The following is a 10,849-nucleotide window of genomic DNA, read 5'->3' on the forward strand; positions in this document are numbered from 1 at the left end:
CCCTGCCCCTTGGGGCAGAGATCAGACTTCCCTAGCTGGGTTGTCATGACACCTTGGTTTGGGAACCTCTGGTTTAGTAATTTGCAGATTACCAGTTCTTCAATGCATGTGCTGTTTTGAGATCTGGAAGAAAGCGCAAGAAGTTACAACTTAATAAATTGCGCCACCCGTCATGGTGGGAGAGGTCATATTTAAAATCTTCTTTGTATCACATTAATCCATTAGCATAATAATAGGTTTCTGTCATAGACTTCGTAAACTCCCAGGGTTTTGGGGTGCTCAGAGTTCTTGGTTCTTGAACCCTAGAACCCTCAAGGACCAGTTCAGTAGTACTGCCACCACCCTGTATGTGCCAGTGTCTCAGTCCAGGGATACTGAGACCCTCTAGGCTTAATTCTAACCCTTGCAGGCACTGAGCACTTTAATTAAAGCCTCAGTCCTCAAGTTACTAGTCCTCAATGAGTATTTGGTAGCTTGCTGAACGGCTAGGCAGGATTCTGAACCTTTGTCCCCAACAGACAATGAAACAACTTAGTAAAAGGGTTTTTACTTTATTAAGTACGTAAGGTTACATAAGGTTGCAAAAGGCAGCAAATGCTAGAGGCATAAAACTTCTAGGAAACATATCAACATTAAAATAACAAAGCTGACTGGCTATCTCTATTATTCCCTAACTCTCACCTGGGTCAGCTTCCCTTTGTAGATCTTTCAGCCAGGTTACCTAAGAGGCCACATGGCCCTGTGGAGCAGGCTCTCCCTCAAGATGTTGCACCCACAACCTTTTTCCACCAAAAGGACAAAGACCCACCCCTTGGGCTTTGTTCTTATACTTCTCAGGCTAACAGGACTGAGGTGACTCTGTACTCATTTTAAACTGTCCAATCAGAGACCCTTGGGGCCAGAATCTTCCGGAAGTGGGGCTGGATGCTAGTCCTCTTAGTTCTTCCCCTCCCCACTGGAGATCCATGGCGCCTTTCTGTCTACATTAGGTGCTACATTATCACCTTCCATTGAGTTGTAAATTCCTTGCAGCTAGGAACTGCAAGCCACTTCTCTGTTACTGGGTTACTTTGGTTCTGGCTTTACATGCTACTAGGCCTAAACTACATATTCATGACAGTTTCCAAAAAAAACAAAGAAAAGGCTATTCCTGCATTGTAGTATATTAAGAAGAAATATCTATCTTACTAAAGTATGTCTTTGGACCCTTCAATGTTGGTTAAGAAAAAAGTTATACCCTCAAAAAATGGTAGCAAGCCTCAACCACTATAGCTCACTTTACCTAGGCTTTGAATTTTGCTTCCTCCTCTCCTTGTAATCGTTGGTGCTTTTTTTGGTCACACTTCACTCTTTCAGGATAGTCATGTGACAAAATAAACAATCAGTTCCCTCTGGGCCCCATTAGCTATGTTTTTGCACCAGGATGGTGAATTAATAAATAAAATTCAATTCCAGCACACTTCATGAAATGCAGGTCACTTACTCCTACTGAGTTGTCTAAATGGACTGTGAGTGGCTGGTGGGGGAATGAATTAGAACATTTCACTGGAAGTCTTTCTCTTGCTGGGCGGTATTCATTTTTCTGATCTGGGAGTAGAGCAACTGCAAATGAATTCCACTGCTGTTCATGTTAAGCATGACCTTTAATGGCATCACGGAAGTTCAGGGTCAGTGGTGTGCTCCCTGTCTTAAAACTTAGTTGAACAGATGTCTTAACAGCCCCCCTCTTCTCTCTCTCACTTTCAAATATGTAACTAAGTGCTTACCCTGCAAATACGATTGATTAAAATAAATCAATACTTGGATTTGAAGAGGTTTTTAAAAATCTATTCAGAGTTTCAAAATTTTTTTATAGACTTTAAAGGCTGAAGTCTTCAGCTACTTTTTCTACAATATGAATACAGATTAAATCTAGGATTATTTGACTAGGGCAATCTTGCATCCAGGAAGTGTCTGGGAGCTGCCCAGCCTACAACCCCAATTCTATTCTGCATTGGCACAGCCAGGCTGCATGGCCTGGGCTGTATCCAGTGCAGTTTTGGAGGCGGCTGGAGATCTCTTAAGGAGGTATATTTCCCCTTTCCTTGAGTAATGCCCCAACCTGCCATATGAGGCTACTTTGATCTGCACCAACTCTATAAGTGACACAAATTTGGGAGACCTGGGGCAGGGGTTAGTATGTGGCAGAGGAGGTATGTAGCTGTTCCTGGTCACCTCCTGGGCCTGTTCCACCCTTCCATTGTGCCCTCTCCCTGCCCCAAAACACACCCTCTACACCCCCGGAACATCCCATCACCTTCTCCCAGGCCCTGTGCCTTACCTGTCTGTGCCAATGGCCTGTGGTCTGATGGTACAGTCCTTCCTGATGGTGCTGCTCACTCACAAGTTATATATAGTGCTTTACAGTGGCTTGCGCTGGCCAGTGAGTGCTGCGCTAGCACAGCACAGGAATAGGATTGCGCTGATAGTTTCTTGACAGTGTATCATCAGGTTCCCTTAGACCAGGTGTCTCCAGACTCCGGCCCGAGGGCTAGATGCGGCCCGCAGCAAGCCTCTTTCCGGCCCGCGGCCAATCTCTTGTCCCCTGCAAGCCTCTGCCCCACTCAACTGAACATGACCAGAACTGTGCTCTCATTGTGTCTGGAGGGTGTTCTGAGGGCCAGAGAGGTTGAATGAATGAGCCCATTTATTCACTCATCTAAGTTCCATCTCTATTTAAATTTTATATTTGAATTGTTTTTCTGGCCCTTCACACCATGCCAGATATTTGATGTGGCCCTCTGGCCAAAAAGTTTGGAGACCCCTGCCTTAGACTGTTCTCTCAGCCCTTGCACTTCTGTGCTAGGAAACTGCAATCATGCTTTCCTGGCATCCTTACTATGTTCATATCACAAGACACTGAGAGGGGATTGTGGGACTACATCCTGTATCTAATTAAGCTCTTAGTTTATGTATACTTAGTCTGCATGCAAGTGTTTGCTGATCAAGGTTAAAAATACAGAGCTGCCTTCTGTGAAGTTGAACTTTGGCCCACATAGCAGCAAATGTCAGTGGCCCTGCCGAAATTTCATCATGACTCATTAGTTGGCAAGGACAATGAGGACAGCCCTGCAGCCATCAAGGGCAAACCTAGTAGTAGAGCAAAACTTCCTGCTGGCTACTGGCTGGAACTGCAGGTTTCTCTTAACCGGACTGCCTAGGATCACCCACATCTCCATCTTGTCTAGCAGGAGTTGGGGTGGGCTCTGCCTCCATACAATCTGGCTTGCTGAAATGTGAAGTTCCTGGGTGGGTCTGAACCTGGGGTCTAGATAACTAGTAGCTTGTTGCAAAAACAGGAGGTATTGGTTGAAGCACGACACACAAAATACCATAGCAAATGAGCATCAAATTATAACTAATCTTCTTAACTGTAATTGTTTAAGTATACTTGGCCATTTCATAACCATGCTGCACCACATCTTTTTGGATCAGTCCATTAACCATAGCCATGGACCATGCGTCTAACATAAATAAGTGAAAGGAATTAAAGAGGAGGATCTTCAAAACTGGAAGGAAGAATTAAAACTGATTGGGACTACTCTGCTTTTATGGTTGCTTCTTAGAGTTAATTGTCTTATATGTGTTCCGTGCATGTGTACACACATACCAGCATCACACAGTATTATGTAGCACACTCACATACCAACATCACACAGTTGTTTTTTTGTATCCCCTAGAGTGGTTATGAAAGTGACATTTACCTTACTGGCTTTGTAATCTCCTGCTGTCAAAATAATGTTTTTAGATGTACAGTATGTCCGTAAAATGCTTCTCATCTAGGAATTTAAGTCATTTGACATGACTGTAGGACATGACACATCTATTATGAATGCACACTTTTGTGGCTTTCTCTCTCTGGCTGCACAGACTTCCTGGCAAAGGTGACACTCTGAATTTCAAGGTAAATTGTAGCATCGTGTGCGAACATAAGTGCTCTTGAGGAAAGCAGTTTTATTTCTGGTGGGAAAAAAATTCCTGTTTGGCTTTAAGTGAGACAGTCTCTTCTTCTCTCCCTCACCCTACTTAAAGCTGACGGAGTTGAATATATCATACATACATACATACATATGTATATATAATTTGTTCTCATGCCTGGACAGAGCTTTTGCATATGAAAGGTGAATTTCTAGTGTAAAGAAAATTGAAAAGCATCTTGCAAATTGAATATTTGTCAATCACGACCGAAAACAGGCATAAAAAAGTGAGGGTGAGCTTGGCTAGGAGGAACTGAATAATGTGCTTGCTCTGGCCATATCTTGCAAGAAGCAGGGGATACCCTCTTGCCCTTTTTTATGCTAGCTTTCCCCTTTTGATAGCTCTCTCTTTTTTCATAGGCTTCTCTTTGGTAATAACTCTTTCTCCCTCTAGTTTGACCCAGTGCAACCTGAGAACAAGCAGCCTACTGTAGTCATTTTTTAAGCACCTCTAGAATGCACACTGAAATTTTAGCAAGGCTGAAGATGGGGTGCTTGCCACACAAGATAACACTTGGATGTGATTAAGGGCCTGATCCTATCCAACTTTCCATCACCGATGCAACTGCCGTACAGCCCCAAGGTAAGGGAACAAACATTCTCTTACCTTGAGGAAGTATCCTCAACTGCCCCCCCCCCCCACTGCAGGATGCCGCACACGCACCATTGGCATGGCTGCATAAGTGCTGGGAAGTTGGATAGAATTGGGCCCCTAGTTGTGGAATTTATGCCCCAAGTTATGGCCACTGATGTCATGGGGTGGGCATATGTCTGGTTTGTATGATTTGTGTTATGTTTTACAAGAACTCCAAGATTCATCAACCAGGGTCAATTGTAAAATAGTGGTTCAGGGAAGTAGATATAATGCTTACAGTTAAGGAACAGGGCATTTCTCACCATTTGCCCAGCTTGGGAATTTCAAAGTTCAGTCTTTTCACCCAGGAATCCACTCCTGGTTTTCCCCCAAGTGTTGTTTCAGCAGTCTTAGGGCCCACTCCTATTAAACTTTCCAGCACCAGTGTAGCTGCAATGCAGCCCCAAGGTAAGGGAACAAATGTTTCCATATCCTGAAGAGGCCTCTGTGACTGTGTTCCCACCACAGGATGCAGCACACACCCTATTGGCAAAGCTGCACCGGTACTGGAAAATTGGATAGGACTGGGCCCTTATTTGGGGGATGAGATGGGATGAAGATAGCTTTTTGTTGCTATTGTTGTATGCTGTTATTGTTGAAATGGGTGAAAATCAGGAACCTGCTGTAATGGAAATGTGCAAGATTCCTAGAGGAGATAGGATGTGGTTTTCAACAGTGGCCCCTTGGTCAGGCAGGCAAGCATAGGGTTCTAACTGAGGGTATGTTGCACAGCTGCAGCCACTAGAGGCAACCAGATCATTAAGGGGTAAAAGCAACACCTGGAGAAAGGAGAGTTTGGTGGGTGTAGAAGGAAGGAGTTTGAAGAGAGTGTGGGTCAAATCCTATCCAACTTTCTAGCCCTGGTGTAGCTGTGTCAATGGGGTGTGTGCTGCATCCTTTGGTGGAAGGGTAGTTATGGAGGCCTCTTTAAGATAAGGGAACACTTGTTCCCTTGCCTTGGGGCTACACTGCAGCTGCACCAGCACTAGAAAGTTGGATAGGATTGGGCCCTGAGAGAGCAGAAGGAAGGAACTTGGACGAGAGAGAACTAAACTGATGGATTAATAGAATGAGGAACTAATGGACAGACTGATGGATTACTGGACCTGATGACTGACTAATGGACACATGGGTGAATGGACCTCTGAGGATTGCTGGAACCAAGTCTGCTGGAGACACTGGAATTGGTGTATGGCCTCCACTCCCAAGACCTGCTGAGGATCAAGGTGTTGGTGTGGTAGCAAGAAGATCCTCACCTCCCTCTGGATGGTGAGGGAGGGAAAGGGGAGATAAAAGGAGACTTAGAGATGGCAGAGAAATTAAATGAGTTCTTTGCATCTGTCTTCACGGCAGAAGACCTCGGGCAGATACCGCTACCCGAACGGCCCCTCCTAACCGAGGAGTTAAGTCAGATAGAGGTTAAAAGAGAAGATGTTTCAGACCTCATTGATAAATTAAAGATCAATAAGTCACCGGGCCCTGATGGCATACACCCAAGGGTTATTAAGGAATTGAAGAATGAAGTTGCAGATCTCTTGACTAAGGTATGCAACTTGTCCCTCAAAACGGCCACGGTGCCAGAAGATTGGAGGATAGCAAATGTCACGCCTATTTTTAAAAAGGGAAAGAGGGGGGACCCGGGAAACTATAGGCCGATCAGCCTAACATCCATACCGGGTAAGATGGTGGAATGCCTCATCAAAGATAGGATCTCAAAACACATAGACGAACAGGCCTTGCTGAGGGAGAGTCAGCATGGCTTCTGTAAGGGTAAGTCTTGCCTCACAAACCTTATAGAATTCTTTGAAAAGGTCAGCAGGCATGTGGATGCGGGAGAACCCGTGGACATTATATATCTGGACTTTCAGAAGGCGTTTGACACGGTCCCTCACCAAAGGCTACTGAAAAAACTCCAGTCAGGGAATTAGAGGACAGGTCCTTTCGTGGATTGAGAGCTGGTTGGAGGCCAGGAAGCAGAGAGTGGGTGTCAATGGGCAATTTTCACAATGGAGAGAGGTGAAAAGCGGTGTGCCCCAAGGATCTGTCCTGGGACCGGTGCTTTTCAACCTCTTCATAAATGACCTGGAGACAGGGTTGAGCAGTGAAGTGGCTAAGTTTGCAGATGACACCAAACTTTTCCGAGTGGTAAAGACCAGAAGTGATTGTGAGGAGCTCCAGAAGGATCTCTCCAGACTGGCAGAATGGGCAGCAAAATGGCAGATGCGCTTCAATGTCAGTAAGTGTAAAGTCATGCACATTGGGGCAAAAAATCAAAACTTTAGATATAGGCTGATGGGTTCTGAGCTGTCTGTGACAGATCAGGAGAGAGATCTTGGGGTGGTGGTGGACAGGTCGATGAAAGTGTCGACCCAATGTGCGGCGGCAGTGAAGAAGGCCAATTCTATGCTTGGGATCATTAGGAAGGGTATTGAGAACAAAACGGTTAGTATTATAATGCCGTTGTACAAATCGATGGTAAGGCCACACCTGGAGTATTGTGTCCAGTTCTGGTCGCCGCATCTCAAAAAAGACATAGTGGAAATGGAAAAGGTGCAAAAGAGAGCGACTAAGATGATTATGGGGCTGGGGCACCTTCCTTATGAGGAAAGGCTACGGCATTTGGGCCTCTTCAGCCTAGAAAAGAGACGCTTGAGGGGGGACATGATTGAGACATACAAAATTATGCAGGGGATGGACAGAGTGGATAGGGAGATGCTCTTTACACTCTCACATAATACCAGAACCAGGGGACATCCACTAAAATTGAGTGTTGGGCGGGTTAGGACAGACAAAAGAAAATATTTCTTTACTCAGCGCGTGGTCGGTCTGTGGAACTCCTTGCCACAGGATGTGGTGCTGGCGTCTAGCCTAGACGCCTTTAAAAGGGGATTGGACAATTTTCTGGAGGAAAAATCCATTATGGGGTACAAGCCATGATGTGTATGCGCAACCTCCTGATTTTAGGAACGGGTTAAGTCAGAATGCCAGATGTAGGGGAGAGCACCAGGATGAGGTCTCTTGTTATCTGGTGTGCTCCCTGGGGCATTTGGTGGGCCGCTGTGAGATACAGGAAGCTGGACTAGATGGGCCTATGGCCTGATTCAGTGGGGCTGTTCTTATGTTCTTATGTTCTTATGTTCTTAAGAGAAGCTGCTGGCAGGAGAGGGGAAGAAGGAGGACCTCTGCAGGTTGAACAGGTGAGCTGTGCTGGTGGTGGGGTCTAGTAGTACTGCAGTGCAGAACTTGGGCCTTTGTTGTGGAATGTAGGGGAGATAATTAGCTAAAAGTGGCCATAGGTTCTCTAGGCAAAGCTTGGCACAAAGCTTGGATTTGGCACAACACCTACTGCAAATGTCATAGAAACCTATGAGAAGATCCTGAATCTACCTTCTGCCCACCTGTTAAGTCATTTCTGCCTAACATTGCATATAAATAACTAGGTATTTATATACCGCCTTTCAGGTAATCGGATTACTCCCCTGACTTTATTCAAGGCAGTTTACATAGGCAGGCATTTCTAAATCCCTCAAGGGGATTTTTACAAACAGGTTCCCTCTTTCAAGAACCAACAACTTTCCAGATGGATCTTCCTGGTTTGGTCTCACTTCTGGCCTCCAGTTCTCCCAGGCAGGCTGACAAGCAGCTCCATCTCTAAATGGAGGGCAGCCAAGAAGTTTCTTACTCACACCAAGAGCAGGTGGAATCACTCAGCTGGGCTTGTCAGCTGTTACAAGGTCTTGGCATTCTCAACCGTTCAGGGAGCTGCTGGTGTCCTTGAACTGGTGACCTGATATTATCTTCGGGCTAATGGAGGCTCTACCCTCTAGACCAGACCTCCTGCCCATATATGCAACAGGGATCAAATTTGTACACCTGTGGGCTGGGCAAAGGTGACTTTGAAAGGGGAGGAGACGCATTCATGGAGTAGAGTACTGCTATCAATAGTTAATCATTATGGCTATCTGGAAGCTGTGATGATGTATTCCTCTGTGTGTGAACACCAGTTACTGGGTGAGGGCATTAGTGGGGAAGGGCTGTCTTCAGATCACACTCTGTGACCCATAATACAGAAGTTAAAACTGGTTTGTTCTGGTGAATGCCAGGTTAGGAGGCCGTTGCACAACCCTCATGTACAATATATTGAGTTTCATGGTGGAAGGAAGTTGCTGCATGAATGTAACTAACTATAACATTTATTCCATTTTTATCCTGCCTTTTGCCAAAAGTCCTAAGGTGGCTAACAGTACAAAATGTTTGTTTTTGTATAAAAACAAATCAACACAACTAATTAGACAGTGAATTAAGGAGAAAGCCCCTGTAGCAGCCCCATGTCACTCTCAGGCCAATTTTACACCTCCCCTTGGGGGGGCTGGTGAGACAAGTGTACCATGAGTGCCTGCTTAAAAACTAGGGCTGGGGTGTCAAACATAAGGCCCCTGGGCCAGATGGAGCCCCCGGAAGCTATTTCTCCAGCCCCCATTATAATTGGGCTCTACCTGCATGATAATTGGGTGCACTCATATAATGAAATTAATGAACAAGATTTGAACATTTTCTGTCATTTGCGGCTAATGAGTTTCTATCTGAGAACAAAGTGCTTATTTCTGGCCATCATCTGCTTAATGATGTCACTTCCAGCCCTCAGCAGGTGCCATGAATGTTATTCAGCTCACTGTATGAAGTGGGTTTAACACCCCTGGGCTATGGGAAAGGGGACATCCCAAAACCTCTGACAGAGGGAGCAATCAGAGAAGGCTTTGCCTCATGATCATGCTGATCAGACCTCTGGTAATGATAGCATGCAGAGAAACACCCTACCCCCTCAGTCTTGCCCGCCAGGCACAGGTAGTAGGTGGTCCTTAAATTATATCTGCTCAACATTGAATATATGCAGTAGGGCCTAGGAGAGGGGGTAAAGGGGGTAAGGGCAGGAGATCTGGTCTAGAGGGTAGAGCCTCCATTAGCTTGAAGATAACATCAGAAGGTCACCAGTTCAAGGACACCAGCGGCTCCCTGAAGGGCTGAGAATGGCGAGACCTTGAAGCAACTGACAAGCCGAGCTGAGTGATTCTACCTGCTCTTGGTGTGAGCAAAAAGCGTCTTGGCTGCCCTCCATGTGAGAGATGGAGCTGCTTGTCAGCCTGCGTGGGAAAACTGGAGGCCAGAAGTGAGACCAAACCAGGAAGATCCATCTGAAATGTTGTTGGTTCTTGAAAGAGAACCTCTATGATTGTAAAAATCCCCTTGAAGGATTTAGAAAGCCTGCCTATGTAAACTGCCTTGAATAAAGTCAGGGGAGTAATCCAATGACCAGAAAGGCGGTATATAAATACCTGGTTATTATTATTTGCACCCGGGCCCAGGAGCCAAAAGAGGGGGCCCAGAAATTTCCTGGGATCTGACATTTTCCTATCTACTCAGATTTGTTGCCGATTTAGGGATGCTGGGGACACTACTGATGCCACATGGGTGGGTAGACCTGGGCTCCAAATACTTTTCCAGCTGTCTCTACCCTCCCTTCACCCTGTTCTGCTTTGCCCCTCCCTGTCCCTATTCTGCTCACCTGTCACCACCCTCCCCTGCTCTGTTTCACACATCCCCCTTTGCAAAGGGGCCCAAAAGAAATTTTGTACCCCTTGGTAAAATTCTTCTCGAAGGCCCTGATATGCAGCAGGGATCAAATGTGTACACCTATGGGCTGGGCAGAAATGGGTTTGGTACTGAGTGCAAACAGCATAAAGTTTTAAAGATTATAACCAACACCTTGAGTTGGACCTGGGAACAACAAATAGGAAACCAGTGCTGTACTCCCCCTGCCTGACCCTCATCAGCTATGCAAGGGGCTGTAGAACTCTGAGCCGTTGGATCTGATGCAGCAAGATTCCTTGTATGTTCATCATGCTAAATTGTGGATGTTAGAACAGGCTGGCATTGCTTGCGTCTTGCCAACCTCAGTGCAGCATATGGCTGGAGGCTTTATTATGCTCTTGGTGGCCCACCACATGTGGCTGGTGAGCTATACTGAGGTTACGCATTGTGTATGTCTGAGTCGCGATGAAGTATCAATTGGCAAGGTTTTGGAAATAGATTGCAAAGGCAAAGATTTACTCTCCCCTCCCTTTTGCTTTGTTGTACAAGGATTCATGCTCAAAACTTGGCATCTGTTCTCTGCCAACCCTGGCGCACCTGCTTATTCCCT

The sequence above is a fragment of the Tiliqua scincoides genome, chromosome 9 (genome assembly GCF_035046505.1).
Source record: "Tiliqua scincoides isolate rTilSci1 chromosome 9, rTilSci1.hap2, whole genome shotgun sequence".
Taxonomy (NCBI): domain Eukaryota; kingdom Metazoa; phylum Chordata; class Lepidosauria; order Squamata; family Scincidae; genus Tiliqua; species Tiliqua scincoides.